Below are 10,409 nucleotides of genomic sequence, written 5' to 3' on the forward strand. Positions count from 1 at the left end.
ACAAAGTTGTACAGAGTAAGAAAAAGATAAAGTGTTAGTGTGGGTGCTTATGGAGTACTGGACAGCAGCTACACACTGTGTACAAAGGCTAATACACTTTTGAAGATGACAGAATAATAGGATTTTGTTATAGCAAAACGATACAAGTCTGTGTGATTTCTAATTATTTATCGTTACTGTTTTCAAAAGTAAAACAAAGCTCTAATTATATATATGTATATATGTTTTGTACTTACTGCCAACATCAGTCAAGTTTGTTCAACTTAACAGATACAGCACAGTTTGAAACAGTAATGGTTTATAAAGAGTGGTTAAAGTGATACCTGCCAGCCAATCAGAAACAAATATTTTCCATGGTCATGGAATAAAGGGTGCTCCCTAACTATGTGAAAGTACCTAATAGTGCTCCAAAATCACAAGATTTCATTGTTATCTGAAGTGCAGCTGTGTCAAGTGACCTGAATGGTGTTATAAATCAATAGAGCAAGAGGCTATGATGCATGTCCACCTGACTCTGACAAAAGTATGTCTTAACAACAAAGTGATGAGTGGACCGAGCCACATGACTTTGCACTTTCATTTTGAGCTACACTGAGCTTATCATGACCTTGGTGTCCGTCACAATTTTGGCCAAATCATTTTCTTCCCTTTCTTCTTAATCTGATGAAACAACATGAAAAATCCAACCTCAGGTAGACTGAACTTGAAATGAAATTCTGCCCAGTGTGAGCAGTGAAACTTAACTTTTGTGGCCTGATCAAATACTTTTGCTTTCATGTCCATGCACAAATATAGAAGTGTAATATGATTTCAACAGTGTAATTGCATCACTTATAAGATTTTTATAGTTTTGAAACACTTCTGCCAGAATTACATTTCACGTTTTGTAACCACCTTAATGAATGCAGCCAGATTTAGTATCAGTAATATTGGACACTTTTGGGAAATATGCTTATTTGCTTTCTTTTACAAGAGACTGATACCACTGTCATACCTGTAAGGTAAATATACTTTTAATCTAAAACCAGAGGTCAGCCTAGCATAGTGCGAAGACTGAACACAAAAAATAGAGTGGCACATAACCCCATGTCAAACTGCAGCATGTCATAGTCTACAGCGTGTCATTTAGCCTACAGCATTAAGATTGTTCAGCATTTTGTAAAATTAACTTGATCACTTTCTTGTTGAGTAAGACGAGATTGATACCACTCTCTCAGCCAAATATGAAGCTACAGCTTAGCTTGTTTTAGCGTAAAGACTGGAAGCGGGGGGAAACAACACCAATAAAACAAACAAGATATGACGTGTTAATAAGTAAGCCTGCGGGAGACATAGGCAGATTTGTGACCTCTGACAGAGCACCCTCTCCCATATCTTTATGCTAAGCTAAGCGAACAGTCTTATGGCTGAATATTTACCACGTGGACATGAGAGTGGTATCAATCATCTACTTCAACTCTCAGCAAGAAAGCAAGCATTTCCCAAAATGTCAAACTATTATTTTAATTATGTTTTAAGTTTTTCTGTGGCATACTCACATTGTCTCAGTAAACACTCATTATACTCTCACTCCACACTCCCGCCCACACACTGGTTAAGACAGTCACGGGAAAACTTTGTGCAGTTGAACGTGTTTGTGATGGCTTGAACATACAGCAAACTGCACACTTAAATACGTTGCTTTGTGTCCGAGAAACACACTTTATGGAACAGAAACTTTTGTTCAATACACTAAATGGTCAGGTTTCTGACCAGAATATGGTAAAATTTAGAAGGCACTTGTTGCACAATAAAGGAAATGTGACTATAATTACTGTCAGTATTGTTGAGCAATGTTAGTTGAGTAAGTAGATACAGCTTTGCCCAAACCCTTTTAAACATCTATGCTGCTCTCTTCCCAACCCTACAAATAATAATAATAAAATTTAAAAAAACAGCACCAAACCATTACATGTGAATCACATTGTGGCTTAAACCAAATTCTAAGTCAAGATACTTTATTTATGTTAGAGTTTAATAAATGTAGGCACTTTAGTAGCAGGTCAAAATGATTATTACTAAACTAACTGTTTCTTTTAATCTCTAATTACTCATGTAGTTTTCAAGACGAATATTTCTCCATATGATCCTTTACAGATAACAGCTCTCTAAATATGATCCTGTTAAGTTCCTCTTATTAAATGTAGCATTATAATGCAACTTACAGGAGCTGAAATCTAATAACCCCACTTCTTATTTATATCATATTTCCTTATATTTGCAACCAAATACAGATGATAATCTTTCACAGTCACTGTTGATTGTACACAACATTGGCCATCAAATAAATTAATTTTTGGTTTGTATGTACTTTTAAGTAAAATGATGTGCAATTCTGACAAATGTAAAACTGATTGTTACTGCATGGTTTTGACAACCTCGTGGCAAGATTGTGAGGGATATCCATTGAAAATATTCCAAAAATTGTCAAAGTCAGCTACTAGAGTGTCTGACTCAGTTGCACTTCAACAGGGCAGATGCATGCTGGCAGGCAAAGTAGACTGAAGGACACTTTAAAAAACAGACAAACAAACAAAAACAAAAAAGACACGTGTTTTTTTCTGCCATAAGTGGGCCTGCTTCTTGTAAGAGATATTTAGATGACTGAACATTCGTCAGGAGGAGGGTGACTCTGGGCATGGTCCTTCAGCTTTGCGTCGAGCCTGTGTAACAGCAGCAACAGAAAGTTTGCTTATCCAGCAATGATAGCTTATCCAGCAATAATGATGTCAGCTGAGTGGGGTTATGTGGGCCAGTAAAAGTAAATGTACACACTGCTGAAAGAATGTGGTAATATGTGTTCCAGACTATCTCTGTGACCTGAGCGATCGTACCTCAAGACACATTGAATTCACACCTGAGCTGTCCGCTTGTCCATCACCCATGTTAATACCAGATGTAAACAGGGCTACTGAGATAGTTTCGTTTGGACCAAAGTGGTGGACTGACACATTGCCACACTACCAGCATTTAGGCTGCACCGCAGTTGTTAACCCATGACCCTTGATGTCAAAAGGATAGACAATCAATAGCAGTATACGTAGCATTGACTCATTTAGACAATACTGAATTTTGTTATGCAGTTTCATGTTTACGCCAGAGTCACTCACATTTTCATCACAATTGATAAATGTTGATACTAATCTTATTTCTTGAAAAATTCGGCATTTCATATCGACAAGGTACTTTACGAGCAGTATGTCCTGCTGCGTCATTACCAAGGAATCCAGGATGTGCTGCATTGGAGATGTTTGTTTTCTCTCGTATTGGGAGACTGAGGTGTATGTGTATGTAGCTTCCTGTCTCATTTTAGAGAACCACAGTGAACCCTGATTTAACCTCAGCGCACAGGATACTGTCAACAGTCTGCTCACAGGCTTTCTGTTTTGATTCACTGGTCCCAAGTCATTTGTAGACAACATTTTTATAATTGAACTTTCAATTGAAAGTACACAGGACAACAGTGGTTGTCATTTTGATTCAGGCAGTGAGAACCGAATCTCAAATCACCTTAGTCACAATTGGCAGTTAAGAAAAATCGATGTTTTAACAAATTACAATCTTTAAAAGTCGATAAAGCTTGCATTGTTACTGCTCAGGGAGCAACCTTAGCTGTCATTTGAATTAATGTTTTTGGACATCTGACATACATAAATGCAGTTCACTCTCCTTTTAGCCTGATTTTGGTCTGCAAAATGCTCCATTATGTTCACATGGTGGCTGTTAACTTTGTCTGTCGAACATCTAAAGTGAGTAGCAAAGCTAGAGCACAGTGGATTTGTGGCATGGATGTTTAAAGCGAACTGAATACAGCGGTGGAGGATCCCTGTTCATCCCTATGAAAGTTGTTCAGTGGCGCATGAGGTCAAAAAAGGCTAAATTTCTTTGGTATGAAGTTACCCAAATCTTCTGCATAATGGGGTCCATACAACAAGTGCACTAGAAACTTATGGTGGCCAAGCACGGCTGAGCGGCTAATGTCCACCAGTCGAGTCGCTAACATCTGGTTAACTTAACTGGGAATGAAATGATTTAATAATGTGTGTCTTCTAGACTTTTTGTTTTGAATTTTGTTGGATCAAATCCCAATTTTAGAAAGGGTCATTTCACATCAGTTGTGATGCTTAAAACAATGTATCCATTGATATACAGACATATATTTTGCAATGTAAGTCTTTTAGAAAAAGTCTTTTTGGGCTCCATGACATCACATGATGGATCCGCACTTTATAATTCTACTGTTTGGCCACTATGAAAGTTTCCTTGCTTTATAGAGCTTGTTTGTGTGGTTGGAAACAGGATTGGCAAGAGTGACTAAACCAAAGTTGGTAATGATAATTCTCTATGGGTTTATAACAACACCCGTCCCATCATACAAATCTATTTAACCTACTGTCTATATAAAAATATTGATTACTGCAGCTTTTTAATTTTTTCTCAAGGAACAGGTTTTGTTCTTATCAAACATAACATAACTAACAGTGAAAACAATGGATGGTTTTGAGAAAATACCAGTAACAACAGTCGGTTGAAAAAAAATGGTAATGCAGTTAATGTGTTCCTGTAACAACTGTTACCACATTAACCTTTTGACAGAACATTGATATTTTGACATCTGAAGTAGGCTGGTGTAATTTTTTTTTCTTGAGGTTTGCCAGAGTTCAATTTTACATTCCTAAAAGGGATGTTAGTAGTAAGAAAACCATACAGTACACACAGACTTTTCTTTCTCTGGGAGAACCAATCTACAGTATATGTATACTTATGTATGGTTACTGTGCCTTTATCAAATGACAAGTCAACTTGCACTACTTACAGCACCTGATGACCTACAATGACAATGTAAAGGTTGTGTTTGATGACAATGAAAGCTTAAAGCAAGTGAAAGAAATTAAATATGTCTTCTTAATTTTTTTCGCAAAAATGGGAAAACAAATCTCCATGAGCACCCTGCTCACGTGCTAGAAAATGGCCTCTCATTACCTTGGCAGCCACTTGGCCTTAAATGGCTTTTCAAATTACACTTCTGCTTCAGCGCTTCCTTTTCAAATTTGCAACGTCTATTTTAGCACCCCCACCCCCACCCCCACATCCCCACCCCCACCTTCATTTAGCCAAACGTTAAAAAAAAAAAAAAAACGGCATCGAGGAGACAATAACTTCTTGGCTCCAGTATATGTTTAACCCTGCGCTTACTCATCCAGAGTTACTAAATGCACAGCTTGTGCACAGCCTGTAATGAAACAAAAGTATTGCAACATCAAATTAAGGACCAAATGTCTTCACATAGACAACATTTACGTATTTCTCCAACAGTCAGGATATTTCACTTCTGCATGAGCTGCATTACTGTTAGGTACAATACAAACACTGTATGAGTGTGTGGTTGCACATGCATGCACTGTATGCTGCAGCCATGTTTGCCTTTCTATGCACACATACTTAGAGGTTGTACTCGGTGCAGCGTGTCTCTTTCAGTGTTTCCTAACCATGTCCTGGAAAAGGCAACCTAGACCTGTTTAGCCACCTATTTCCAGTAATGCCCCTCCTCTGCTGCTCTGTCTCCTCCCCTTCTCTCCCCTTCCTGTGAAGCTCACAAACCCTCTCTCACTGTTGCTGACGACACCGGCATCCGGTCACACTCCACCTGAATGAACCCGCCATTATCTCACGTTAGCACAGGATAGGGCTGTCAGTGATGCATTCAAAAAGTGCACTCACAGAGGTATTAATTGTATTTATTCACTTCTTCCATGTATTTATTTGCATGTTGTTTTTTTGGATAATAACATTACATGTGTTTTATCTGATGTTATGATACACATATATTGAGTTTTTTTGTCCCTTTTATTTCACATTAAACACTTTAAAATTCAAAGTAGTTAAAAACAAATTAAACTAAAAATTAAATTAAATTAAATTAATCAGAGATGTTATAATGCTACATATAACTATAAATATTATAATATGTTTTGTCTTATTGTATGGGGATTTCTTACTTAAGAAAGGTATTCTTGACCTCCACGTTTTCAAGGTGTTGCTATAAAATACACAAGAATAAAAATAACACAATATCTCCCTCCTTTAAGTTACTAAATTATCATTATTAAATTTGTTAACAAAATATGTTCTTGATTTATCACTGCATGTCAATCTGCGTAGAAATTCATCTTTTTTGGAATAAAACATGGCCCGAAAGGTTGTCTCCTGATTCAGCTCATGCACTGAAGCCCAAACAATGTCATAAACACATATATAGTCATCTTTTCCACCTATAAGATCACCAAGCCAAGCCCTCTCTATGAAAAATGCAAAGCAGTTATTACTTCCATTCTCTGAGAGCAATTTCCCTGATCCTACAATTTGCAAACTTCCTGCAGCACATTTTAATTATAGGTATTGTACCTTATGTGTAGCTAGAAAGGCTCCCCATGCAAGACCTAACTCATGTTTCAGAGCAGGGAAAATCCCACGAAGCTTTGACTGTGAAAGTTTGACCTAACAGCGTATAGGCCTACCTGTGTGTTCCAGGGTGTTCAACAGATTTATGCCATTGTTTTTAGAGATACACTAAAGGTGAATCAAGGGAGTGAAACCGTACACATTGATGATATACACTTATGTGGAAAGTAGATAGAATTAAGTCGGTAAAAACGCTGCAGTCATTTATTCAGCACGTATAGCGATCTACCAAGCCAGAACGCAGTATCTACATATTTAAGTTGAGTTTTGATGTCTGATTTGTTGTATAAAATTATAGACTACACCACAAAAATGCAAAAATATTCAAAATTCTAAATATAGCATACATGTAATCTGACGCAAAATTTATATATATTTATATCTTTTAGGGGAACTAAAACTAACCAATTGAAGCAGTTTTTGCTCAACACTGTTTAGACTAATTTACGTGACACAGAGGGTTTCTTCCCCCAAGATATTAAACATTGTGATTTGCTCTAAATCAAATCAAATTTCAAAACTTTTTCTCAACTTCACAGTTTCTGTTGTGACTGCTGTCTGCCTTCCTTTTTTATTTACACCTCAGATAACAGAACTTGATACCATTTAGGTCCATTAAAACAGACACTACAGTGTTTTGAGTTACTATATTTCATTTTTTCATAATCAGCCACACAATCATGACAACACACTATGATGTCAATGTTCAGCTGAGCTCTGTATGTTCCACCAATATTTTGTCTCGATAGTTCCACTTTTGTATCATCCACCATCTTCCTGTCTGTCATGTATGCTCTGTGTAATACACACGTATGCAGCACACAGATACACAATCGCACACACTGAGCAAGGAGGAACCAGTGTTTGTGAAAAGTACCCACATCACTTTCAGGCCAGTCTAGCGTGCTGCCCGTCAAAAATACACCATACAACTGGTTAGGAACACTGGAATTTCAGAGCGAGTAGAGGAATGCAGCGTAATGGTGATGTCGTAGACCCGGTTGGACCAGTAGGCTAAATATGTAGACGGGAACAGAAACTTAGCAGATATGAGTATCAGGGAAAACTTAGGGATTGTTTCAACAGTTTTACGGTGTCACAGGCTTGTATATTTACAGTCTGTTGACATTATATAGAGGCAGGAATATACACGGTAAGTTTGTGGCCGCCCCAGCAAAAGTTTTTCAATCTCTGTGAAATGTGTGTTGGCAAAAATTGGCAACATATCACCTAAAAATATCAGGCTGCCCTTATAGGTACTACTGGTGCATTGGCCTCCAGTAGCTCTGGAAATACTTGCAGACTGATGTGTTTTTTTTGCTGCATCTGCATTTTGGTGATTTGAGGATTTCTTGCCCAACAGGAGGACATTAGATTGTGTCTTTAAGGACTCATAGACTCATAGGCATAACCATTATGCTTTATGAGCTGCTAAATTATTTCATTTCAATGCCTTAAAGTTCCGGTGTGTAGAATTTAGTGCCATCTAGTGGTGAGGTTGCAGAACTGAAACTTTTCCCATGTGTCGAGCATGTAGGAAAATTTTGGTGGCCAATGCAAAAAGCAAAAATGAGAAAACGCTCAAATGCAAATGAGCCTATTGAGCACCAGTGTTTGACTTGTCTAGTCTGGGCTACTGTACATACAATACGGGGGGCCTCCATAGGTCCCCAAGCCTTCAGGAACAGCCCCTGTAAAAAGTGGAATTACACTGTCCTGGTACATCACATGATGCCACTGGGACCCAAAATACTTTTTTGTCATTGACTTACATTGTTACAGAGAAGTCTGTAAGTTAATGGATACATTTTTGACAGATGGGATCAAAACCTCAGCATGTTTACATCCAACAATCACATATGGATGTCATTTTTGGGCATCTCGTACTTTTGACCATTTAATGTATTTCTAAGGCTTGTTTTCATAGACTGCTTCAATGTTTATATGTTAATGACTGACCTTCCTATATAACCACAGTACTAAAGGTAACGTGTTTCTTTGCACAAATCTTAAATACCAGGACAATCATCAGCTCAAGCATCTTCCCACGCACAGAGACATCACAGGCCGACACTTTGGGTTCCCACCTTTCGCCCGGGATCCTGACACTGTCATGCCAAAAGTGGTAGCCTCAGTTGCACACACCTACACTGCGGCAACACACAGGCATCTTCTGTTTGCCTACCCCCAGTAAATCTAGTGTGGCAGTTCTGCACATGCTGCCCCCCACACATAACACTTGACATCACCAGGGCTCCCTCCTAAAACCACACCGTCCACCTCTGCACTCACTGCTTGCGCTCAAGAGCAGCTTCCCTCACACTTGCAGCAGCGCCGCTACAAACCGCCCCCTCCCAAAACTTACTATGGGGTTAACTGAACAACACTAGACTTGATGGTGAGAGCGAGTGAACATTCAGAGGGGAATCCATCCTCAAATTCACACGTTTTATATGTCCAAGTTGCCATGTCAGCAATACAAGGAGAATGAGACAGGAAACAGTGATAGTTATCAATGTGACAAAGTAATGCCATGACAGTTCGATACATTTAAAGAAATTCTGCTGTACAAGCAGGTTTCTATCTACTGTCAGTGGTCTGATTGGGTGATATAATGTATCTGCTTAACATAGGTGTGAATGACATGTTTTAAAATGAATTGACAATGAATTAGAAGCAGAAATTAGCACCTTACATTTGAGTGCTAAAATGGGCAACACTATCTTCTCATAAAGTAGCATTAGTCTGAGGACAACAGACTTTTGTGTCATTGCCTGCAAGGGGGGAGGGAATATTGCAAAACAGGGGAAGCTTTTTTTGTGTTAGGGGAGGGATGTATAACTTTAAATAATAGTATTTTGTATTTATATTAAATATCATCTGAACACTAAATCCCTCTGGCAGATTTGAAAGCCATGTTTTCTTTAAAAACTGTCAAAATTACACAATTTTAGCCAAAACTATTGCATTTTCAAATTTCTGGTGGCCCTCTAACATGTAAGTTTTAAGGAGGATTTGAATTTTGCTTGAGAAATAAGCTGTATGTTTCAGTAATAACTCAATCCTGTGCTGTTTGCTTGTTGCAGTGGCTCCGAAACCACATACATTTGGAGTTGACTTTGGGGAGGGTCAAGTTGAAAAAAACGTAACTATACTAAATTAAAGCCACACCCGTCACCCCCTTCTTGATAAATAAAGTGAAGTCCCTGTCTTGATAACAGTAGTCTGTTTATTAAGCACACATTTTATGTCTGAACTTCCTAGTGTTCGTTGATAAAATACTATCATTCTTTGTTTAACTACAGTTTGAAACAGAGGAGGGGTATTCCCTTTTTTTGCAACATTGTTGGCTCTAGGCGCTTGTGAAGCATCATACATTCATGCTGTGAAGAGGGCTTTCTGTCTGGTGAGCTACAGCACCCTCTGCTGGACAGGAGGGGTAAGTGCGTTTCTTCGTTAATGTGTCCAGGGTGTACTAATTGAGTGTGGAAATGGATTGTCAATGGATTTGAGAGGTAATTTAAGCAGCAACAACTAATAAGAATTAATGAAAAAACATATAATTACTGCAAAAAAATTAGATCTCTAAAGTCAATATAAATTATAATATAAACAGTTTCGGATATATTTCGTTGTACTAACTAAAGCTATCTCCCATCAGTTATTCTGGTCTGATCACAAACAGCACAGTTGGTGCCTTTAAGGGGTGTCGGGAATATTTCAATTATTCTTTTAAACATTACCAATTCCATTATGTCTCCTTTGAGCTCAACTGAAGTCGTATCAGAATACCTAAGGCCAAGACACAAAGTCAGATATAACGTCACTAAAACACTGAATATTGTTAAAGGCCATTAAATCCACCTACATGCACACAAGCTGCGATATCAGAAGTAGGAAATAACCAG

The sequence above is a fragment of the Plectropomus leopardus genome, chromosome 13 (assembly GCF_026936395.1).
Source record: "Plectropomus leopardus strain MGB_pleo_1.0 chromosome 13, ASM2693639v1, whole genome shotgun sequence".
In the NCBI taxonomy this organism is placed as follows: Eukaryota; Metazoa; Chordata; class Actinopteri; order Perciformes; family Serranidae; genus Plectropomus; species Plectropomus leopardus.